Source organism: Lissotriton helveticus, chromosome 10 (genome assembly GCF_964261635.1).
Source record: "Lissotriton helveticus chromosome 10, aLisHel1.1, whole genome shotgun sequence".
NCBI classification, from domain to species: domain Eukaryota; kingdom Metazoa; phylum Chordata; class Amphibia; order Caudata; family Salamandridae; genus Lissotriton; species Lissotriton helveticus.
Genome location: NC_136071.1, coordinates 1,040,985,710 through 1,041,009,154, shown reverse-complemented (window position 1 = coordinate 1,041,009,154; position 23,445 = coordinate 1,040,985,710). Strand labels below are relative to the sequence as shown.

Genomic DNA, 23,445 nt, shown 5'->3' with positions numbered 1-23,445 from the left:
TTACGCTTTATTAGATTCTGATTGATTGGTTGATCGCACTGCCTAACTTCCCATGAGTTTATGACCAGAATATCGAGGAAACAATGGGAAAAAAATACCGTGGGCAAAAATACTGTGGACTAAAAAATATAGACAAGATAAGTATCTACAAGTAAGTATAGATTTGCTGTACTTTACACCACATATGTGTACCTTACCGATATATATACATTCAAGGAACATAGATGTGGTGTTAAGAAGAATACATCTATACTGACGTATATGCCCTTCCTTTCAAGATATTTTGGGCTTCGCTATTTAGGCCTAGTTATTTTATTCACAGCATTATTTGCCAATATTTTGATAGAATATTGACCCAAGGGTATTCGGTCACCTCTCCAAACAAATCCGCCCCCCCCCCCCCTCTATGGGGCATAATTTCCTTATCAAAGAGCGCGGCATGCGCAGGCCAGCAAATGCATCTTATGCAATTCAGGGCATAGAGTGTATGACACGAGTGCAGACACTGCACATTTCATATATTAAGTGTGAAATACTGTAGCTTGCATCAGCGGATTTGCTTTCTATTTTATCGTTCAATTTGATTGCCAAGTTATTTACAGCTCTGTAACTGCAACGCATCTTGAAATAACCCTAAACATTTCAACAAGAGAGATACAAAACAAAACATGCTATTCTTTCATAGGTTTACCTAAGGTTTCCTTGAAGGTTCCCAGAACACTGGTTACTACTATCTTTTCATAGGATTCTCCAAGGGCTTGGACAAAAAAACTATAATTATTCTAAGCAGCCTGAATAGGTAAAGAAAAGATATGTAAGCGTGTGTGAACCTGCTCAATGCTTTCCAGTTTTACGCTAAAGCCAAATAGAGGTCTCACCCTATCTGGCTGATCTGCCATAGGCGGAGGTCTAAGGATCATAGAATCTCTTAATTAGCCTGTGTGTTCTGAAACATACAAAGCATGGTAAGCTCACAGGTGCATTAATATGGAAAAAGTAAGATAAAAGTAGAGCAGGGCACCTTTACCAGTCCTTCAAGTGTTCCCCTACGTGACCGGTGCCTGGAGCCTAGACTTCATTGATGTCCAAAGGAGGGTCAAAATATAAGGGGAAATGCCAAAGACTTAGTGCGGACCTCGACTACCACAAAGCCCCAAGACAAGCCAACGGAACTGCCCAACCCATGTCCGGCCTACCGACGGAACAGTAAGACCGGCCGGCGGGCGGAACCAGGATAAACAGTCCGGTCAGCCCCCGGGAATCGCGGAGAAGAAAGCCGGCACCAAGCAAAGACAACAGGGTGGGATTTTCCGTTGCCGCCCTGGGAGCAAAGACGGAGACGCTGATTGGGAGTTTAGAAAGCTGCCAAGTATTGCGGCTCCAGGGGAGACAAAGAGCCGATAGGGGACCCCGTCTGGGATGATAATTCAGCCAGGATCCACGGGGGTATTCCGGAACGCAGGAAAAGTGGCAAGAACAGAACAGAGGGTGACGCGGTGAGGCAGAAGTGACGCGACATAGAGACGAGCACTAGAACGCAAAGCGCCTTACATAGGGGAAGTAAGGCTTTTAAGGTTGCCTGACCTCCTCGCACAAGCGCTGTGCATGGCGACCATCTTTAATGAGGAACTGGAACTGGCAATCGTGACAATAGATCGTCAGCTTTCCCATGAAGTCTTTACCCCCTCATAGGAACTATTTGTCCAAGTCCTCACATTAGTGAGGCGATCCTGCCTCCTTAAAGGCCTTTGAATCACTAGTCCAATTTGTACTTTATAATACATACATGCTTGTTTTTCATCCTGTTCCTAGACGGCAGTCGGAACGCGATGTGCAGTGAATGCGATTGTCAGTGTATCTCAGCATGGTATTTGGTTTTTAGATTGTTATATATGTGTTTCTAAAGTTATGCTGGCCTTACCGTAGTGTTTGGCAGGTCACAGACTTACTTTGCTCGCGTCTCGCGCAGGTCGTTCTGGTGCTGGGGAAGTCACAGCAGCACCTGGCTCCTGAGGCCATGTCTTTGGTGTATGTGGCTGAGGGGGAGTTGGCAAGGCAGTCTTTTGGCTTTCCAAGTCACATGGGATTGAGACTTGGTTGCTGGGAGGCAGGCAAAAATAGGCAGTAGTTCTTGTGCACTTCCTACTCGACTCTCTTTAACATGCAGTATGACGAGTCGGTGCCTGTGTCTGGCAAGTCCAGTTCCAAAAGGAAACATGAGCAGGATCTGCAAGAAGATGACCTGTTGCAGGGCGCTAGGGCAGAATTACAGGACATAAATAATTGTGCAGTCCAGGCTGCATTGAATGAGTCTTCTGCAAGCTGAATGGACATGAGGATGAGGAATTAGACAATTCTCCTAGAGGCAAATATTTCCGGGGTACATTTTTTTCAGAGATGTTGACACATATTCAGGAGGTGATGGGATTTGAATCTAACTCTTTGGTGGATGATGGCTTCTATTCCTGTATAGTGCATGAGGTATGAACTGCCACAATTTAATGACCCATTTCCGCAAGTTCCTACGGTCAATTCCATTTTCTCCTTGATGTCTTCTACCTCTTTCTTGTTATCTTGTTATCTGAGGAAGTTCCCTTTTTAGATCCTTTTGAAAGAAAGTTGGAGGCTGCCGTAAAGCATGCATATTCTGTATCTCATTTTGGGACCAAGGTGAGCACTTATTCTGCTTATACCTCACAAGTCCTTATTAAGGATTTGAAGAAGTTGTTTGACTGTCTTCATGATCAAGGGGATCCCATTCCTATCTTGGCGCAGATGGAGGTGTTGGCTCAATTTCTGTCTGATGTTGCATTTGATAACATGTGGGCTTTCTCCTCAGCAGCTGGGGCAACGGATGTTGGCAGACGCCCACTGAGGACAAAGCCATGGCATTTGGAAGCAACACAGAATGCTCTAATTCATAAGCTGTCCTTTGAAGGTCCCAAATGTTTTCAGGAAGAATTAAACTTGATGGTACAATGTTCCGCAGATAAGAAAAAATTGTTTTAGCCTTTCCAGTCTGTACATAATAAGAAATCGTTCTTCCATAAGCAGATCTTTCAGGGAGTACTCTCCTCTTTTCAGTCCTTTCGTGGATGGGCACATGGTCAGGGGGCTGCATTCTCCAACAAAGCCCAACCCCAGAATCAGCAGCCCCAAGGGACTGGTCAGAAGTGACTATGCCGGGGTGGGAGCACAGCTCAGTTTGTTCCAGGATCAATGGCCCAGCTTAATTTCCGACCAGTTGGTTCTGTCAGTCAACCTAAGTCCAACCACCATCCTAATCAGGCCCCATGTCTTAGGACATATGCAGGAATGCCGGATCACAGTCAGTGTGTACTAAGTAGGGCAGAACATGACTACAAAAAGAGAGCCACCTTCTTGCTGCCAATGGGTCAACTCAGGTAGGTACCCCAGTTCGGCCACCTGTTCCCCGGTAGGCTCCAGGGCATCCCCCTCAGGTTCTGCTCCTTCCTGGGCCATTGGAACAGCTGGACCGGGCTTCCCGTGACCCCTGCCTCTTCCTCTCCTGGCAGGTTCCTGGGCCACTGTTTCAGGCTCCAGTTCTGCTGAATCACCCCTACTGGCTGCCTTAGCCTGCGTGGTCACACAGATCCACGCAGGCAAACCCAGCATCTCCAGATGAGCCTGGTGTTCCACCTCCATCCATGGAGAACTATCCAGGTCATTACCTAACAGACAGTCTACAGGCAGAGCTTGACTTACAACAACCTCGAAGAGATCTGAGACCCCCTCCGCTCAAAGGGAACCCGCTCCACTTTGCAGAGGCGCACTGAGCTGTCAGCTGCAACTACTGGGCGCAGTAAATTTGGAATGACCTCCTCTTCAGACACCCACTGACACCTCACCGATGTCACGCTGGCTCCTGTGTCTCTCAGAGGCTCTATCTCCCTCCCATTGATGGTCACCTTCAGCCCGTATTTCTTAGTGTTAGGGGGCAGGTAGGTATCCTGGACCATCTCTTGGTCTCCTAGAGAGACAAGGGTCATGACTGCTGGTCCCTCCTCCCCACTGGAAATTAACTCCCCTCCCAAAGCTACACTTGCTAACCGCGGGGCGGGAGCACCAGTGGGTGCTAGCTGTTTCTTAGGGCACCTATTGATAACGTCCCCGTCATTGCAGTGATAGCAGGTAGGGGGACCTCTGTAATCCCTTCTGCCCCTAGGGAGCCATGGTTGCATGGGTTTGGGGGTTGGGACTTCTTTCCCTGGGAACTGTTTTGGGGCCCTTGAGAGAACGCCTTTTAGTTACCCTTGTCCCCCCCACTCTTCTGCTGGGCACCCTGTCCACCTTTGGCTGTGGTACCCACAATTCTTCTGTGGACCCTGGTACTGGTCCAGCGGTCCGCCTCCTTAGCAAGCTCAATGGGGTCTGTCAGCTTGCTGTCTAAAAGATGCTGGCGTAGCTCTGGAACACAAAGACTACTCAAGTGCTCCCAACTAATTAAATGCAATAACCCCTTATATCAGTTACTTTGCTGCCCTTCATCGAACCTCCCAGTGATGTTCAGGCACACCATTCATTCACAATGCAATTTCATAAGAAGTAAACCAGGCATAGATATCCTCACTCCTATTATAATTCTGTACTAAATCCTTGGGAATATATACTTTACCCCCTGGCACTGGCTGTGAGCTGCCATCACCTGCTTGACCTTGATATCCAGTTCTCTCATGCTCAACTCATGAGCCAAAAGCAATCTCCTTTCTTCCAAGGCATGGGCACTCTTGCTCTCCTCTGCCTTTTTCTCCACTTCCAATTGCTTCATTTTCATTTTCATAAGTTCCAACTCATGATTTCTCCCTCTTTGGTTCTCCTCTAACTCTTCTGGGGTCCGACCCCGGCTGGAGTGGTTGCTGCCAGCCACTGAGCCTGGATTGCCCACTGGCACATCCTGGGGTTGAATCCCCTCCCTTCCACTTGCATCATTTCCCTCTTGGGCCTCCCACCAGGCTTTCAAGATTCTCTGCAGCTCATCCTTTCTAGAGTTGCTTTTCACAAGGCAACTGCGGTCCTTACAGAATTGTTTGTACTGCTCCACTTTGTAGGAATACAAATCTTCAATGCAAAACTCCATTTCTGCCTCCACACTTGCTACCTTTCCATTCTGAGACATGATGCTTTGACGAGTTACTCAAAAATAGAACCAATAAAAACTCAAAAGTAGTATGCAGTGGTGTAGTGTTCTGCACTCACTAGTGATGTACACCAATCACTGTGGATCAAGTACAAATACAAGTTCAAAATCCCACCGCTGACCAACAATGTTAGATCTGGGGGTCTCTAGTTGGCAGAAGTAGGTACCACTGTCCAAATAGGGACCCTTACTATTAGTCAGGGTAAGGAGGATACATTCTTTAGATAACCCCTGCTCATCCCTTTGGTAGCTTGGCATGAGCAGTCAGGCTTATCAAAGGCAATGTGTAAAGTATTTGTACCAACACTCACAGTAACACAGTGAATACACCACAATGGGACTCCACAACAGTTTAGAAAAATAGAAGTATTTAATCTAAACTAGACAAGACTAAAACAACAAAAATCCAACATACACAGTTCAAGAATATGGTTTCAAAAGAGTTCTTAAGGTTGCGTTAAAATAATCCACAGTTGCTTCATGTTTTAGCCAACAGTACCTTTAGATGCGACAAAAGTTCCAAGTGAAAGCTGCAGCGTTGAAAAACAAGCAATACGTCACTCCTGAGACCCTGGGGAGGAGATGTGACAACCCCGCTGGACGCCGCGGGCGTGTTCCGATGACTCCGGTCTGCATGGGGAGGGATGCACCTTGTGTGGATTCCGGTGCGCAGGTTTCGTAGGAAGCATCTCGCAAAGGTACGATGTGAAGATCTTCGGGACAGAAACGATTTCAGGTGTGGTGACGATGCGCAGCATCGATCTTCTCGTCTTGTGGCCCCTCGATGCGATGGCTCTGTAACGAATCGCGCAGCAACGTGATGCGGTCCGCAAGCAGGTGGTGCCACGATCTCACCCAATGACGACAGGCTCTGCGATGATACTCACAGCGATGGTACTTTTCCCGCACCGGAGCGATGCGCTCCGCAAGCAAAGGATGCGTCGGTTCTTGCAGCGGCAACAGGTGCTGCGACGATCTCGATCTTCGCAGCGGCAGGAATTTCCTCGCACTGACGGGGATGCGCTCCGCAAGTGAGCGATACGTGAAACTTTGCAGAAAGTCTTGAGTATCTTCTTATACAGCTTCCCAAACACAGGTACAACTTCCAGAGGCACCACAACTGGCCCAAGCACTCTAGGAAGGACAGAACTCTCTCAGTAGATTTCAGGGAAGCTGGGGGTGAAGTCCTTTTGTTCCTGGGACTTCTTAACGGGGAGCCAGCTCAACTCAGGCAGGCACAGCCCTATTCAGGCCCAGGTGCTACCCCCTCCTACCACTCTAGATGCAGATGGAGCTATTCAGCCCAGGGATGGCCAACTCAGCCTCTGGGAGCCACCCAGCCCTTGCCACTCACAAACCAGACAGTCAATTTATAAACAGGCCAAGGCACTCATAAAGGTCAAACAAGAGAACAACAACTTTCTAAAAGTGCTGTTCTCAAGCACAGGATTTAAAAAACACAATTCCTAAAAGATGTGTTATTAAATTCTGAGTTCAGGGATACCAGACTTGTATGTCCTATCTTGCTCATATGGGAAGATATGCAGGTAACCACTGTACACAGCATTCCCCATGATAGTGTCTAGGCAAGATAGCCTTACAATAGTGAAAAACGAAATGGCTGTAATTCACTACCAGAGCATGTCACCTGTACATGCTCTACCTTTCACATACACTGCACCCTGCCAAGGGGGTACTTTGGGCCTTCCATAGGGGTGACCAATGTGTACAAAAATGGAAGGGTTAGGCCTGGTCAGTGGGGACACTGGCCAGGTTGACAAGGCAGTTCACAGACTGCCCACGGGCACTGCGGTGGCAGGCCTGAGACACCATTTTAGGGCTACTCATGTGGGTGGCACAATCAGGGCTGCAGGCCCACTAGTAGCATTTGTATCACCAGCCCTGGCACACTCAGTGCACTTTACTAGGGACTTCTCGGTGATACAAATATGCCAATCATGGATAACCAATTACAAAAACAATTTACTAAGGGAGCACCTGCACTTTGACACTGATCAGCAGTGGCAAAGTGCCCAAAGCATCTAAACCAGCAAAAACGAAATCCAGCACAGCATCAAAAATACAGGAGGTAGAGGCAAAAAGACAGGAGAAACCACACCAAAGATGCCAGGTCTAACATGTCTGATTCATGATAATAGAGTGTGGGTTTGTACTAACCTATCGCAATTTAAGGTAAAATATTTTCATTTCATTTACAGATGGTGTTAAGTTTGTGATATAGTAAAGTTAGGTCGTAAGAAAGAAAACAATGTTAGTAAAAGTAAAAGTGGCTGAAGTAAACATACAACCATTTTGATTCCTAAATGTTCTTTTTCTAATTTTTGTGTGTTGTTCTGATTACATCTTTTATTATTTAGCTAACTTGGTGTGCATGTTTTATGTTGCTTATTTTAACCCCCCAAATGTGTTCCTTATTTTTAATGTGATTGTATTTAATCATTGCAAAAGTGCCTCAGACAACTGTATAAGAAAAGCCTTTTTGCTTGATCCAGGCTGCAAAGTACGATCCAGACATTTGGCACATAAACCCATTTACATTTTGGTTGCCCAGTAACACCTTACCTCAAGGTACCTGCCTCTCTTTACAATGGCTTATAATTCCAGTTTTCTAATGGGGAAGATTATGGTAGCATACTTACAAGAAGATAACATAGTAGTCTTTATAATTGAAAGTATATAACAACTGTTATTTACACAGTTTAGATGCAGAAGAAGTGAGCTAGAAAGTTTGTTATGATAAGCATAATAGTAGTTTTACGGAGTTTGATATTTGCACAAAGTAATGATTAAAATTGCAATAGAAATTGCTAAGAACATAGAAAGAACGGCAACATTGGTTGCAAAAAGTTGCAAAGATCCCTTTGCTAGAAAAAGATGAAAAGTGTATGCTTTCAGTAATAATAGGATGCAATCTGTATTAAAGTTTATGCAAGAGTCTGGAAAGGAACAACACAGTTTTGTACCACGTACCCATAAATTGCCAAATACCTGTTTGCACAGAGTCCTTAAAATCTCATAATTTGCCAATCCAAGCAGTGATGGCTTTTCAGCTCTTAGCTTTTTTATCTGAAGGTTTCAGAATAGAATAGGTGTGGTCTGTTAGGGCCATGTGAATCAATATTAGGCATAGCTATCACCTAATTGTGAATTATCTGATAATCGCAATTAGGTAATTGCTTTTCCTAATGTATGAAACTACATGAATTTCATTTAGCGATTCCTCGGGGGTCGCAAATCGACCTACCTCATGAATATTAATGAGGTAGGTCGCTATTCGTACCCCATTAGGAATTACTAAAATCCCGGGCATGGTGCGCTGCTGGGATCAGCAGACCACCATATCCATGATTGCTTTTAAATAAAACTTTTTTTTTTAATGCAGCCCATTTTCTTTAAGGGAAAAAGGGTTGTGTTTAAAAAAATAAAATAAAAAGTTTTCTTTTCATTATTCAAGAGCAGACAGTGGTACTTGGGCCTACTGCCTGCACTGAAAAAATGTGTTCACTACCATTCACAAAGGGAAAGGAGTCTCTTGGGGACCCCTTCCTATTTACTAAGGGTAACTACCAACTTAAAGTTGGTGGTAAACTGCAAATGTTATCTGGACGAATTGCGGCCTCAACACATTCTTACACACCGCTGCAATTTGGTATTCGGAAGGGACGCCATAAACACACACCTACCTAACACCAAATCGCAAACCCTATTTGCGATTTGGCAATAGGTTACCGAATCGCAAATAGGGTTTGGTACATAGTAAAAGCTTTTTTTCCAATCGCAAATGGCCCATCACGGGCCAGATGTACAAACATCAGAAATACCGATTTTATTCGGAGAGAATAATGCAAGTTAGTTTCTTAAATGCAGCGGTTTTCCTTCAAAGAAAAACAAAATACATTTGAAAAGAAAACATTTTTACTTTGCAGTTTCACTTTTTAAGAGCAGGCAGTGGCCACTGCTTGCTCTTAACAATTTTTTTTTAACATTCTCAAAGGGGAAGGGTCCCAAGGGACCCCTTTACCTTTGCGAAAGGGTTAACATCAGTTTAGATTGAGGGTCAAGTATTACTGTTTAGCGACCGGAATTTGGTCCCAAAACATTAATGCATGCCCTTCTTATTTGGTATTTGAGAAGTATGCCCCTTCCAAATTCCAAATCAGTATTTGGTAGCAAACGTAAATTGCGATTCATTAACACTTTACCGAATCGCAATTTGCCTTTTATTTTTTGCAAAACGTTTTTTTGTAGTCCGAACGACCCTTTTGTGACCGCAAAAAAGCTTTGTACATGTGACCCTTAGAGTTTTCGTTCGTTTGATTGTCAGCTAGGATTTCAGATGCATTGTGACATCATTCACTGGAAGGCCCCTTTATCTTTCATTGTAAAAAGGTTTACTGTCACTTCCTTACTCGATGGTGCAATTGCATTGACAATGTGCCGTGCAAGTGTGCAATCAGCCACTGACAAGACCCACCAACAATGAAAGTCATATTCGAAATATTTAGTAAATCTAATTATATTATTTAATTTGATTGCCTTAGTAATTAGTATGTCTGACATTGAATAGGGTGCTTCCGAGTTTTACAGCATAGTAGTTGCTTTAAAAACATACCCGACAGGGACACAGATGAACAAAACTATAAAAAGGATTAAAACAAAGATGTGCCACTGAAGCAATTATACCACATAAATCACGTTCAACCAAATACGAACAAAGTCTAGCGAATAAAACTAATGAAAAAAGATATCTAGCTCTGAAATTAAATCACTGTAATACATGTTCCAGGAGACTATTATAAAATGTCTCTCGTTCACACATTACATCTACAGCGCAAATGCTCTTATTGCTGATGGATTCGCCTGGACCACCTGAGTTGCAAAAAAGAAAAAATCCACTTGGAAAGTTCTGAAAACAAATTCAAGCTGTCTATTTAGGAAACTATTAACCTCGATTTCAGCATGACATTTCAGTTGCCTCTATCTTCATGTCAACTGTGCCAGGAAGATCCTGAGATGCCTAAGCCCAATTTAAATTCTTTTGACATAATCCTGTCACGCTTCCATTTCCAAGTTGCATGCCATGCACCGATAAACACACTGACAAGAAAGTAACCATCCACAAGCACAGATTAATCAATGTCACCAAACAGGGATGTGCAGCAACATGTCTCCTGATGGAATGAATTCATCTCAATTGTCCCGGAAGGTGGCCACACGGCTGACGAAATGACCCACAGGCGAAGCCCATCACCCAGTTCAATTGCCAAATACACAATTTCAATAAATTACTAAGCAGGTCGTAAGTCATCGAACGGAATCTCGGGAAAAAAAAGACGGGACAGGTGTTCATAGAACATGCTATTTGAAGCTTTGTAGCTCCAGTTTCATACCAGATCATCGACCCTTTCTTCCCCCCACCCAACACCACCAGAACTCACCCAGACATCAGTAACTACACATTATTTATAAACTATAAAATATAAAACTGAAGAAAGAAGTCATTTTTCCAACATTACTTTTCATTTTCCGGTACAATACTGTAATCATATTTGGCCTAATTCTCAACTGTATTTTTGCTGCTAAGTGAATACAAACTTTTAGGAGAGCAGCAGTCCCTTCTAAAACACACAGTGTGAACTTTTGCGATTTTGCACTGATACATGAGCTGAAACAAAATGTTCCCAAGTGTGGTGGGCATTCGAGGATGAGAAAACATAGTAAAGAGCCACAAACGTGCAAACTCGACCCTACGGGTGTTCACAAACCTTTTGCAGACAGTTCGCCCGAACCAACCCTTGAAACGTTCAGATATTTACTACTGTTAAGTGCAGGAGTACACTCTTTGTTATCAAAGCAAAGAGAACTTAAAGTGCCTAAGGTCATAAGTAATAAACATGTTTATTGATGCATTGGTAAATCGATTTACAGCGCATTTTGTATAACACAATAGATTTATTCTTCTTCTTTTGACATTCGTAGGGACATCTTTCTTTTCTTTCTAGCCTTTCGTGTCTTGCAATATTATTTAATATATAGAGGATCATTCAACATGTGTTTCATTTAGCAACTGTTAAGCCTCGCGCATGTTTAATAGGAAGCAATGGCCATGGCCGGCAGGGCCGGACAGGCCTTACATTCTACCCAGCACCTCCCCGTGGGTTGAAGCCTTTGGGGCCGTTTTTGAAAGTCCAGCGCCTCTGTCACTTTCCCCAGCTCCCCGAGGTTAATTGCAGGAGACTCAAGGAGGGATCAAGAGAGAGCAAAAGAGAGGGAGTGAGGGGGGAGGTAGAGAGAAGGAGATCAGAGTGGGAAAAGAGAGAGGGAGTGAAGAGACAGTGGATGGATGGATGGAAAGAGCTAGAAAGAGGAGAGAGGGGCTAGTTTGAGAAGTTTTTCCAGGGCTGCTTTTGGTTCCCTAGTTTGGTCCCGATGGCCAGGTCCGGAGGAGAATCAGGAGATAATCTGTAATTACCCCCAGGTCCCTCCTGACCTTGTCCCATTCCTTAATATATGGAGATGACCATCTCCACGACAGAAAAAAGAAAAGGAGCATGCTGGGATACCCTACCTGCTCCCTCCCACTGGGAGTACATAAGCGGTACCAGCCCAGCATGCAGCCTGTTCTTTTTTCTGTCTCCGACAGAAAGTTTGCTGGTATGCTGTGATGTTACTCACCTGCACCTGCTCCTGCTGGGCTGGGGTGGCGTGCTGGTCCTTCTCTGCTCCCCCTGCCCGGCTGCCTGGCTTCGCGGGCCGTGGTGCTGTTTCCTGGTGTGTCTGCCTCCCGGCCTGCCTGGCTTGCTGGGTTGCATGGCTTCTTCCTGGCTGGTGTTCGGATTGCCGGCCCTTTGCGGCTGGTGCACCGTCTCCCGATGTTCTTCCGGGTCGCCTGTGCACGTCTCCCGGAGCTTGGCCGGGTGGGAGAGGCGCTGCTCCTGTTGTTGGTGGCGCGGCGCTGGATGGATTCAGGAGCCGGCTGGGTGTGTGGGGGCCTTGTTCGTGGTGCTGCGGCCCCCACTGCGGGTGAGTCCCGCTTTGCGGTGTTGGCTCTGTGAAAGAAGTCCATTTCTTCCGCTTCCATGCTGCCCTCGCTCGCATTGTTGGTTGTGCTTTGCTCGGGGATGTGGGATCTGGCACTTCCTCGTTTGTTGCGGGCAGACTGGGGTTTGGTTCCCTGGTGTGCCAAACACATATGAGGTTCTCGTTGCCGGCCTCATTCAATGGCGCCGAGTCTTCTTTCCTTTAAGCCTCGCTCTGCACCAGTGGCGTAACGAAACTTGAGGGGGCCCCCCTGCAAAGCACATGGAGGGGGCCCCCCCTGGTGACCCAGCCCACCACCTACAGTATATCATCTCAACATCTCAGTCCAGCAATTCCTCAGGTTAAACTCACAAGTGGTAGAAGTACCCCGTTTATCACAGATAGGTATATATACACATTGATCCTCGTAGAATGCTCTGAGGCATTTGATAAAGGCAGATCGAAGTTTTGGAGGGGGGTATATGACCAAACTGCTAGAATGTCTTTCAGGAATAACTAATACATGACTGAGACATACGTGAGAAATGAGAGCACAGCAAACATTATATCAGCCAAACTTAAATCCACATTAAAGACTTTAGTATGTCACTGACGACGTAAAATAGAATTTAGTACGACAATGATCAACTAAAGTAGATAAACAAGTTAAAGCGGTAAGCGAATTTAGGAAACATTGCCTATTACAGGGATCATGATGTTTATCAATATATACTGACTCCGTTAGAGCCCTGTTGTGAGATTAGACAACTACCAGTAGAAATACTAAAATATAGATATAGTTTGGAAAGGCTTTCATTTTGCATATAGATTGATCTATTGATTTTATAGTATAGGCGGGCAAATTTCCTTCAGGTGTATGACCGGCTTGAGATGGAGAGCGGGTGAAGTATGTACCACCCTACATTATGTTTTACTTTTATTGTTGGGCGGGCCCAGCTGCCCCACCATGATGCCCTCCCTGCACCACCTATAGGATGATGGTGCAGAAGGTCTTAAGAGGGTTGGAGGATGCCGCTGCACTCTGAAAGGATTCCAGTTGACCAGTTTGAATGGATCACTTTTGCTACTTCCCCTGGAAGACTAGGAAAACCTGCCAAGGCTTCCCAAAGAAAAGGCAATATCTTCTGCTTTATCTTCATGGTTCCTCCCCTCCGATATCTTTGAGGAGGCGCTCAGCAAAGATGTCACACTTCACTGGACACTTCTGGGCTACAGTTTCCAAGCTCTCCTCCCTAAATATTTCCGCCTCCAGAAAAGTTTCTACATTCAATGACAAGCTCTTTTAGCTGTACTACCTACAAACTTCTATCTGACCACATTCACTCATTGGTGAGCCACTGACAGCCCCTAAGTTACAGCCAACAATGTAGAGAAAACATATTTTACTTTTTCCACAGAATAACATTGAACACAGTTTTTACAACATTTTCCAGTGTGGAATTTTCTGACTTCTTTAAAACTACTGATCACTATGTCTCTATTCTTTTTGTTCTTTATGTATTGACTCCATTTTGACCTGATTTGTTATTGCACAGATACCACATGAATTTTTTCTGAGGAAGGTCTTGCTTTTTTGCCAAGCTACCGAGTCTAGATCAATATTTTTTTCCTCCTCTGCTCAAAGGCTGTTCATTTTAATATGCAGTTTTTAGGTTACCAGCACCTAGACACCCATTTCGCATATGTAGGCGCTACGCAAATATACTAACTTAGTCAGTTACCTAGGATACAATGGGAAGTCCTCTAAGAAACCAGTTGACCTTTTTAAGTCAGACTATATAGTCTGTGGGAACTCAGTCACAAATCACATCTTCTCTCCTGTCTCCCCTCCCATAACATTACAATTATTTCATTTATTTTAGAAATGATGTGTAGCTTGTCACCCACCCAATGCTGATACCTACCTAACTCCAGTCAACTTGGAGGATTTCAGTGTGTAATTCAGCACTTTGTTAATAGCACTTAAGTTGCACTATCCGACGTCCTTTACTTTTCTCGCATTCACTCAGGTTTGGTTGCTGAAAATGCACACAGTGTGGCAAGCATGGCAGACACCCAGGGAGTGAGTGGGTGAGGGTTTTCAGATCTCTCTGAGCCTATGCTGGAGCAGAGGCTGAGTTGGCCTTCTGATTGCCATCCTCTATGGGGGCACAAACACAGCTGTGCTCACGTGTACCGGTACTCTGTTTGATAGAGAAGTGCCGGTACTCAGCTTGGAAGCACTGCTGCGAAGGGATATTATTTCCTTAACGGTTCCCGCCTCTCCTATACCACCAATGCCGCACCGCCCTGAGAATGCATATCAATCATTACATCCTCCGAGAACGAGAGTCCGACCTAAGCAGCAGGATGACACACGACATACATACTCATCGCTCACGCTCCTCACCTCCTTAGGCCTGGGCTGGCCTGCAGCTTTGAAGGAGAGCGGGGCGGGCTGCGGGGAGCAGAAGACAGGGTGACACTGTGGCCTGGGTGAGGCTAACCACCAGGGCAGGGCCAGGCAGGGGCTAATACTCTTTGTTCTTCTAGTACGGTACAACAAACGGCGGCTGCACCCTTAGTTCTTCGAAGTCTGTTGTACTAAAGTTGCACGCACTTTACAATGCGCATGATAAAATTGCATGCATTTGTCACCAGCCCCGCCCCCACCCTGAAGACCGCGGCACCGCACCGCGCAGACTCATAGACAACAACTGTGCCCTGCCACGCCCACGGACCATTACGAGGACAACAACAAGACTAGCGTCAGTTTAACACCTCAATATAGCAATAAGCAACTGAAAGAGCGCTACCTGACCTTTGTGAAAGGCCTTGCGCTGCACTGAAACATCTTCGCATTTTCATTAACTTTTGATCTGTCCAAGCTAGAAACAAATGTTTTCAAAATCGGCAGATTAGGCTGCAGTTGATGCAATGTGTGGCAAATACCAATCCACAATTATGCGGTAAAAAGTCACTGTCACAAAATCGGACTCTACCAGCGGCCCTGCCTAAAGTAAGGAATTTGGAAGATGTGCCAAGGAGACCCACGCCCCTGAAAGGCGGACAGAGCCAACTCTACTCCAGCCCCAGTGACCTTCTAGAGGAAATGACCTTACTTCCTGATCTGGGCTCACTGACGTCTCAAAAACCATAGACCAAGATTGTCCCAGTGCTTGCGGGCCGCCATGTCCCACCCACACGTCCTCCACAGAACGAGAACTCCAGCCCTTCCCACCCAGCGGCGTGCCCTAAATGCCCCCGCGCCGCCGCGGTGTCAGATTTCAGCTGAGCATATTTTATCCATAATTGCTGTATTTGGTTCTCGAGTTAGTCCCGCGATTCCTTGGGGTACATTTAACTCCGCCTTATTGTAATAGAGGGTGGCCGATAATGGCCGACGTGTCTAATGATGGGCGCGCGGATTTATGGGCCGGCACTTCCAGTGGTGGCTGGTGACTTTTGAAAGTAGTAGGGCGGAAAAGTTGGGGCTGACCAAGCAAAGCAAGCAAGCCTGATCAACAAAAGGGGATTTGGGGTTTGTCCCCTCTGTGGAAATGTTTAAAAAGAGTGCACTTTAATACAAAACTATTTTACTTGCAATTAGACATGGGGTCACAAATTTAAAAAAGTTCTAGCAACTGCCTCCTTAAACTGACTGACGTGTGCACAACTGTAGCTTTTATAATGTGTATATGTAATTGTGATTGTGTGTATGTGTAGGTTGCATTGCCGCTTCTTTTACTGAGACAATTCTGTGACCATTCTGTGTGTGTGAACTTGCACAGCTATGGCAGTACTGTACATGTAGTGTGTATGAAGCATGAGCTGCTGTACTCTACCTGCTATGTGTGTGTAAAGCTTGTGTTGCTATTGCCTGACTGTACATGTCATATGTAAGTGAGCGAGAGAGCGTGTGAAGCTTGTTCTGATATTGCTGTACTGTACCTGATGTGTGTTTGTGTGTCTCTGTATGTTTGTGAAAGCACGCGTATGTGCAGTATTGCTTTTGCCATAGGGTGCCAGTCATGTGTATGTGTGTGAAGCTTGCACTGCTGCCTGGCCTGCTGTTCTGTGAGGGGAAGGCCTGAAGGAGCCGGGATAATGTCAAGCCCAGGAGCTGTGTTCTCTGCCCATTGAGGCCTCTGCTGCTGCCTGGCGCCGCGGACCAGCTTTGGGGACGGATCTAGGAACCTACAACTAAATAAACGTGCTGATTTGATGTTGTGCAGTCACAAGCTCATGCACCAATAAGTCACGGAAGCTAAGCAAGTTTAGCTCGCAATAGATTAGTCTTAAAATAAAATGCAACGTGCAGACTCTGCAGATGATGGTTTATGGGAAAAATATGCAGTCTTTCATTTTCGTGATAGACTCTCTTTCACGAAATGACATCTTGACAAAATAGCATCTGATATTAGTGGTCTCCTATGGCTGCAAAGGCACAGAAAGGTTGATGGACAAATTTCATGAGGAAATATTCTAGGCTTTGAGGCACGTCACACCGTCCGTGGTGTGTGCTCGCTCTTTATAGGCTTGCTTGCCTCTGCCTCTCCTGAGACTAGTGAGGGGGCCCCTGGAGCGTGGGGGGCCCCTGCGGGGGCCTGTGTTTATACCCCCTATAATTAATGAGAATATGAAATAGAGTCTGAGAAGCTGTCATGTCGTCACCGCCCGTGGTGTGCGCGCGCACAGTTTATAGGCCTGCCTGGCTCTGCCGAGAGTGAGAGGGGGGGGAGGGGGCTGGAGTGGGGCTGGAGCGTGGGCGGCCCCTGCGGTGGCCTGTGTTATTATGCCCCTGTTATTTAAACGTTTAAATAGAGGCTGTCTGTCACCGTAACTTACATGGCGTGTGCGCAACAGTCTTCCTCTGCTCGGAGTGAGGGGGCGGAGCCCCGGGAGCGTGGGGCCCCCCCGCACCGCGTGGGCTGTGGGGGCCTGTGTTACGGCCCTGCTCTGCACCTTGTTTGGCCAGTGCTTTCCATTTGGCCTTCTGTGTCCTCAACAATGTCGGCCACTGTGCCCCGCTTCCGATGGGTGTGTTTGCCTGGCTGCCACATGTCTTCCCCAGGTGTCCTCCCCTGATGTCGCGGTGGTGTGCTCTGCTCTGCCTGGCGCTTATGTCCTGGAGGGCGCCTTGGCAGTTTCTTGGGGGGCGATGAGCTGTTGGGGCGCTCCTCCTGCCCTCCTGGTGAGTACCACGTAGCGGTCCCTGTTTCTTTCTTTTTTGTTGTCCGGCTTTCCTGCTGTCTTTCTTTTGCAGGTTCCTCCTGGGCCTGGTCCTTGGCTCCCAGCCTGTGGCCGGTGTGGATCTTGCCTTGGCCTCGGCGGGGCGGCCTTCTCTGCCCGGCGCTGGTGTTCTGGTGGGCGCCTGGGCGGTCTGTTGGGGGTGGGGGTGTGCTGTTGTGGCCCTCTTCCTGCCTCCCTGGTGAGTGCCGTGTATCGGCCGTCCCTATTTTTTTCCTGTTCACTTTCCTTGTGCACTCTGTGGCGGTTAAGGCTGTGTATGGGCGGGTTGGCCTTGCTGGACATGGTTCCGTCTTTTGCCTGCTGTTGTCCGTGACTGTTGCTGGTGGGTGTCGTCTTCTGGGCATCTCCCTGCCGGTTGAGTGGGGTGTGTGCTGTTTTCCTGCACTGTTTCATCCGCTCATGTCCGCATGTCGCTTGGTCTCCTGTGCTGCCTTGGCTCTTCTGCTGCTGGGGTTGCTGTTACGTGCTTGCTGCCTTGGTTTGCCTTCCCCGTGCCTCCTCGGCGGATTGTGTTCTGTTGGTCGGGGCGGTGGGCTGGTGGTGCGTTCTTCCTGCCACCTTGGAGTCCTTTTCTCCTCCTCTTGGGTTACGACTTTGGAGGGGTTCTGGGGTGTTTCTCGTGTGGTGGGGGCCCCTGCTTCGTTCGGGTTGGCCCCAGCCTTTTGGCTCTCTCTGGAGTTCTCCAGACCGACTTTTTTTGGGGGGGTCCCCTGTTGCTCGGGCCCCCCTGCTCTGCACTTGTTCTGCCCCTGGTGGGTGCGCTTGTGCCCTTGGAGGGGTGTGCGTTCCCCCTTTTTTTCTTTTGGGGTTGGGCTGTTCTCGCTTCTTGCCTGCGCCCTGAGTCCCTGTGTTCTTTGTGTTCCGGGGTCGTGTCTGTTTTCTCCAGTCGGCCTTTGGCGTGCCTCTTGGGTTGGCTTGCCCTTGTGCCTTGGATTGGGCTTTTTCTTCCTGTTCCCCTGGCCTGAGTGCTGTTTTGGGGGTTCCAGTTGGGCCTTGACGGGCTCGTGTTCTGTCCTTCGCCTGCTGCTGCGGCTCCCTGTGCTTTCTGGTTCCAGGGTTCTTGCTGGATTTCTTTGCTGTTCCCGTCTGGCCTCTCCCTCTGGTGCTTGCCGCTTTGAGTGGGTCGTTTGCCGCTTGTGATGTGCTCTGCAACTGTGTTACCCTGTGGCTTTGGCTTCTGGTTCTCCTGCTGCCTGGCCGTCCCTGGTGGGGTGTCTTCCTGCTGGGCCGTGGCTCGCTTTCTGCGGCCTTCTGTCCTTCGGTTCCTGGCGTTCCTGTGGGTTCGGTCCTGGTACGTGCCTGTCGGTTTCTTGAGGTATACGCTGCTGGTCGCATATTGCTTCCTATCGGGTGCTTTGCTTGGGCCCTGCTCGGGCCTTCTGGCTTTCGGCGGGTTCCTGTGTCCTCCCCTTGTTTCCTTGTTGGGGGGGGCTGTTGGGCCCTTCCTCTGTCCTGGTGGCGCCTTGTCCTGGTTCGGGTTGGCTCCGGGCCGGGCTGGTTGTGCTCCTGGTGGGTCCTGTTGTTGTGGGATTTGTTTCTCGCTTTCTGCCTGGTGGGGTTGGGTTTCCTGTTGAGGTTTCCTTCTCCCCTCTTGTTTCTCTGGATGGTGAATTGTTCTATGGGGCTTTGCTTCGCTGGCCGCTGTTGCCTCCGGTGGGGGCTGGGTCGTTGGCTCTGCCTTGGGTGGGCGCTTGTTCTTCGTTTGCCAGGCTCCTGTGCCGCACCCTGTCTGCCGGTCCTGGCTGAGCTGTGCCCTTTCCCTGCTGGTGGCTTTTGGGTGTCGGTCTCCCCGGGTGTGTGGCCTCTTTGCACCTTCCTTTCGCCCCTTGGTTCCTGCCCTTCTGTTGGTTTGAGCGGGGTGGGTGATTGTCTGGGTGCCGGCCTGCCTGCCTGCCTGCCTATGGTTTTCGCTGTTGGGCGCTTTTTGCTCCCTTCGGGTGCTTTTGCTTGCCCGGTGCTCGGGGTGTCTGCCTTCTGGTGGTGTTTCCCCCTGGTTTTGGGGGGGGGAGGGGGGAGTTGGGTTTGTTGTGCCCTTCCTCTGTGCTGGTGGGCCTTGGCCTTTTTGGTGGTGTTGGCTCAGGTTTCTTCTTGCCTGCTGCCCTGTTTCCCCTCTTGTGCCCTGCCCTGTTGGCCGTGCCTTTTCGCTCCTTGTGGGGTTTGGGTGTCTGCCTCCCCTGGTGTGTGGCCGTGTTTCTGCTTCCCGCCCCTCTCGCTCTGCCTTGGGTTGCGGTTGGCTTTGCTTCAGGTTTGGGGCTTTGGGGGGCCTGGCGTTGGCCCTGTGCCCCGCGCGGGCTGTTTTCGGCCTGTGCCCTTTGCTCTCTCGTTGGTGCTGGGGTGTCCCTTCCCGCTCCCTTGTTGAGTGGTGCGCCTTGGGCTTCTTCGGTCTCCTCTCCTTTGCTTCAGTGCCGGGGTTTTTTCCTGTGTGCTCTGGGGCGGAGGCTCTGCCTCTGTTGGTTTTACCTTTCCGGTCCCTGTTTTGGCATCCCGTTCGCTTTGCGTTTGGGTGGCTGGTGCGCCTCTTGGCTTGCTTCTGTTGGGCTTTGTGCTGTGGGGCCCTTCTTTGCTTCAGGTCCTTTTTTTGGTCCCTGCTGGGGTCCTTTCCTGGCTGCTCCTTCTCTTGGGCTTTGTCTCGGTCCTGGGTTGGTCTTCGGTCCTTTCTGGGTCCGCTCCCTTCAGTTGGCTGTGGCGCTGGGTCCGTTGTGTGGGCTCTGGGCTTCCTTCCTCTGGTTCTCCTTTCTCTGCGAGGTCTGGCTGTGGTTGGCTGTTGTTCCTTTCATGTGCCCCTTCCTGGTTGGGGGTTCCTTTTTGCCTCTCCTTCTGGGTCCTGGTGGTGCGGTGTTGTGTGCCTCCTAGCTGGCTGGCCTGCCTGTTCTATGGCTGGTTTCTTGGGGTTGAGCTGTGGGCCTTGCTGTTGGCCTTCTGCCTTTGGGGTTTCGCCTTCGGTGGTTCCATGGTGTCTCCCTTTTTCCTCCTGGGGGTCGTTTCCTCCTTTCCGGTTCTGGCGTTTTGGTTTCCCTGGTTCCGTGTGGGCCTTTGTTGTCTTTCTTGGCTGTGCCCTCATTTTTGCCCCGGTCTTGGTCGTTTCTGGGGCGCTGGGTTCTTCTCCCGGTTGGTTGACCTTTTGGGTGCTGCTGCTCTTCGGAGTCTCTGTGGGGGTTGGCCTTTGGTTGGTCCTGCCCTGTGGCCTGGTTCCTCTGTGGTTCCCTGTTGCTGCCCTCTTTTCGGTTCTGCTGCGGGCTTCCCCTGCTGTGTTGGGGTCGTCCCTCTGCTTTGTTCCTTCCTGTTCCTTCGGCTCGTCCGCCCTGTGCGGGCTGTTCTTTTCTGCCCTTGTCCTTTGGACTGGATTGGCCTGTTGGTCCCTGGTTGTTTGGCGGCCTGGGTCCGGTGGCTTCGCCCTTGGGGGCTTCTCGCTGGTTGTTTGCCCTTTCCTGGCTCCGTTCTCTGTTGGGGCGCGTGCGCTTCTCCTGGGCTTCCTTTGGTCGTGGGGGGGGGCCTTGGTTTTGGCCCCTCTGCTTGCTCCCTTGGGGGCTTGGCTCTGCTTCCGTGCCTCCCTTATGCGTGGCGGTCCCCTTCTGGCCTTTGAGGTCTTGGTTCGGGCCTGTGGGGTACTGTTTTTTGGTCTGGTGCCCTTGTTGTTGGTGGGGTTCCGGAAGGCCGAGTTCTCTGCTTTGGTATTCTCCATATTTTAAGGAATGGGACGAGGTCAGGAGGGACCTGGGGGTAATATCCTATTACTTACCTGTAATCTTCATTACTCCTGGTCCCGTTGACCTCGTCCCATTCCTTACTTCCCTCCCTCCCTCCCTTGCGGCCGGCCTTCCTGTTGTTAGCTTGGTGTTTTCATGCTGCATGCTGGCTGGTACCGCTTATGTACTCCCAGTGGGAGGGAGCAGGTAGGGTATACCAGCATGCTCCTTTTCTTTTTTTCTGTCATGGAGATGGTCATCTCCATATTTTAAGGAATGGGACGAGGTCAACGGGACCAGGAGTAATGAAGATTACCGGTAAGTAATAGGACATTGGAATAGCTTGTGATTCTTCCACTGCTTGAGTTGTTGTATCGGTAACGTCAAAAGTATAATGCTGGTAGCAAAGAATTTATGACGTACAGTTTGTCTGGTAAATTAATTTTCTTGTTTGTGAATGGAGAGGGGACACACCTAAACTTAAGGGGAGTGTCAGTAAAATGTATTCTCCAAGGTCCAGTTAGCCAGATAGTATCCATCAGATAGCTGTACTCTCAGCTTTAAAATAGCAGGGTAGTTTTTTACTTTGCCATGGTTTATGCACTTGTGACTCATATGTACATCAGAGCAACAGTCATATCCTGTCTCTAAAACCCTTAAATCAGTCACCATGTAAATAACCCACCACTTGACCTTCTGAAGAACTGCAGGGGGCGGTGCAGTGTGAAACATTGTGCTATTTAGGCGCAGGATATAGGGTCATTGTTCTGAAATGCTAATATTTCACAGCCACATTCATTTGTCACTCGTTTGTCTAACACTGTCATTCATTTGGGGTGTCTCGTTTGCCTAACACCGTCATTTATTTTGTGTGGGTGTACTTGTAAAGCGCACTGCGACTTCATGGAGTATCCTGGCGCTGAAGACCGCTGGGGAACCCGTCCTGGTTTTCCCTGTGAGATGGTCCCTTTTTGGGTATCTCCAAGGTGAAACCAGGCATCCCCGGCGTCTGTGGGGGACCGTTGTAGAGATGAGGCAAGCTTAATGCCCAGAGTTGCCGAGTGTGTTCCCTGGTTAGAGTAGGCACCGAGGCGAGAATTATCGAGTCCGTTTTGACCCTGGTCCACGACCCTGCCGCGTCGGGAATTGAACCCTGGTCCCGGGCCGTTCTCTGCTTATGGGTCTGCCGCCTCTAACCAGTGAGCCACACCACTCCACCCAGTGAGCCACACCACTCCACTTTGTGTGTCAATTTTGTCCTTGATTGACACACATCGTAATGTTTTTTTCCTATCAAGAATCTGTAAGAGTCCTCATGAAATTAAAAATGAACATCAAATAGCTGGTTCGACAAGCCCAGCTGCCAGATTAAATCCGAATTTGCCATATAAACACTTTCGGCCATTTTAAGTCAGAACCACATTTATAGCAATAAACTGCCAACTCTGAAATGGTGGAGGTCTGCCACTCCAGTGAGTGAATAAAGGTTCCTTTTGACTGCCAATACAGGTGCTAACATGAGCAACCAGCCATATTCGCCACTGGGCAAGCTTGACCTACTGCCACCACCAACCGACTGTGATGAATCTAAGAGACTGTTTACATGACTGATAGAACAATCAAATCTGCCACCACCACAAACCAAGGTATTCGCACCCTAACCATTCTATCCCCAGTTCAGAATGAACTGATGCTGTTGAGTCCTAACTGCCTCAACCACTAGAAAGAACTATTATTATTCACTATACATTCTCAGCTGTGTTTTTGTTAGTGACAGCTAATTAACACTTCACCCTTTTTTGCAGGAGCCTTTACATGCATTTCTCTTTTCATGAGGTAGCTGTAAGTAACTTGTTTATTTTTTATTTGTAAGCAAATAATCCGTTTTAGTCAAAGAACTCATTTAAACCCAATTTGCAATTCAATAAATATAAGTCAGTCAGTCAAAAAACCTTCATTTCAACAGGATGGCCATAAAAGCACATAAAAAAAGACAATACAGTACATTTTGATAAAAAGAAAAAACATTAAAATATGTTGACATAGTGTTTGTATACATTAGTGCTACAATAAAAAGTAATACATATCTAATTTGTGCAAAATTTGCTAATTCATTCTTAAATGCGCTCCCTCACAACAGCGCTCGGTATTAGACTTGGATACAAAACAATGATCAACAAAGGATATGTGTTCTACCTTGAGTGCGGGAGGGGTTTAAGTATTGCATATTAAAACAAATAGCCAATTAATTAATATATGTAAAACTCCTGTCAGTTGTTAAAAAAAGCATTTGTCTAATAGATATAT

The 23,445-nt window shown here is 47.9% G+C and overlaps 1 protein-coding gene across 1 annotated transcript in view; it reads right to left on the bottom strand.

Annotated features, from left to right (window-relative positions):
• The window catches only part of MALRD1 (MAM and LDL receptor class A domain containing 1), a 2,679,189-nt gene that overhangs the window by 2,563,390 nt on the left and 92,354 nt on the right, over positions 1-23,445 (bottom strand). The gene's annotated exons all lie outside the window — the stretch shown is intronic.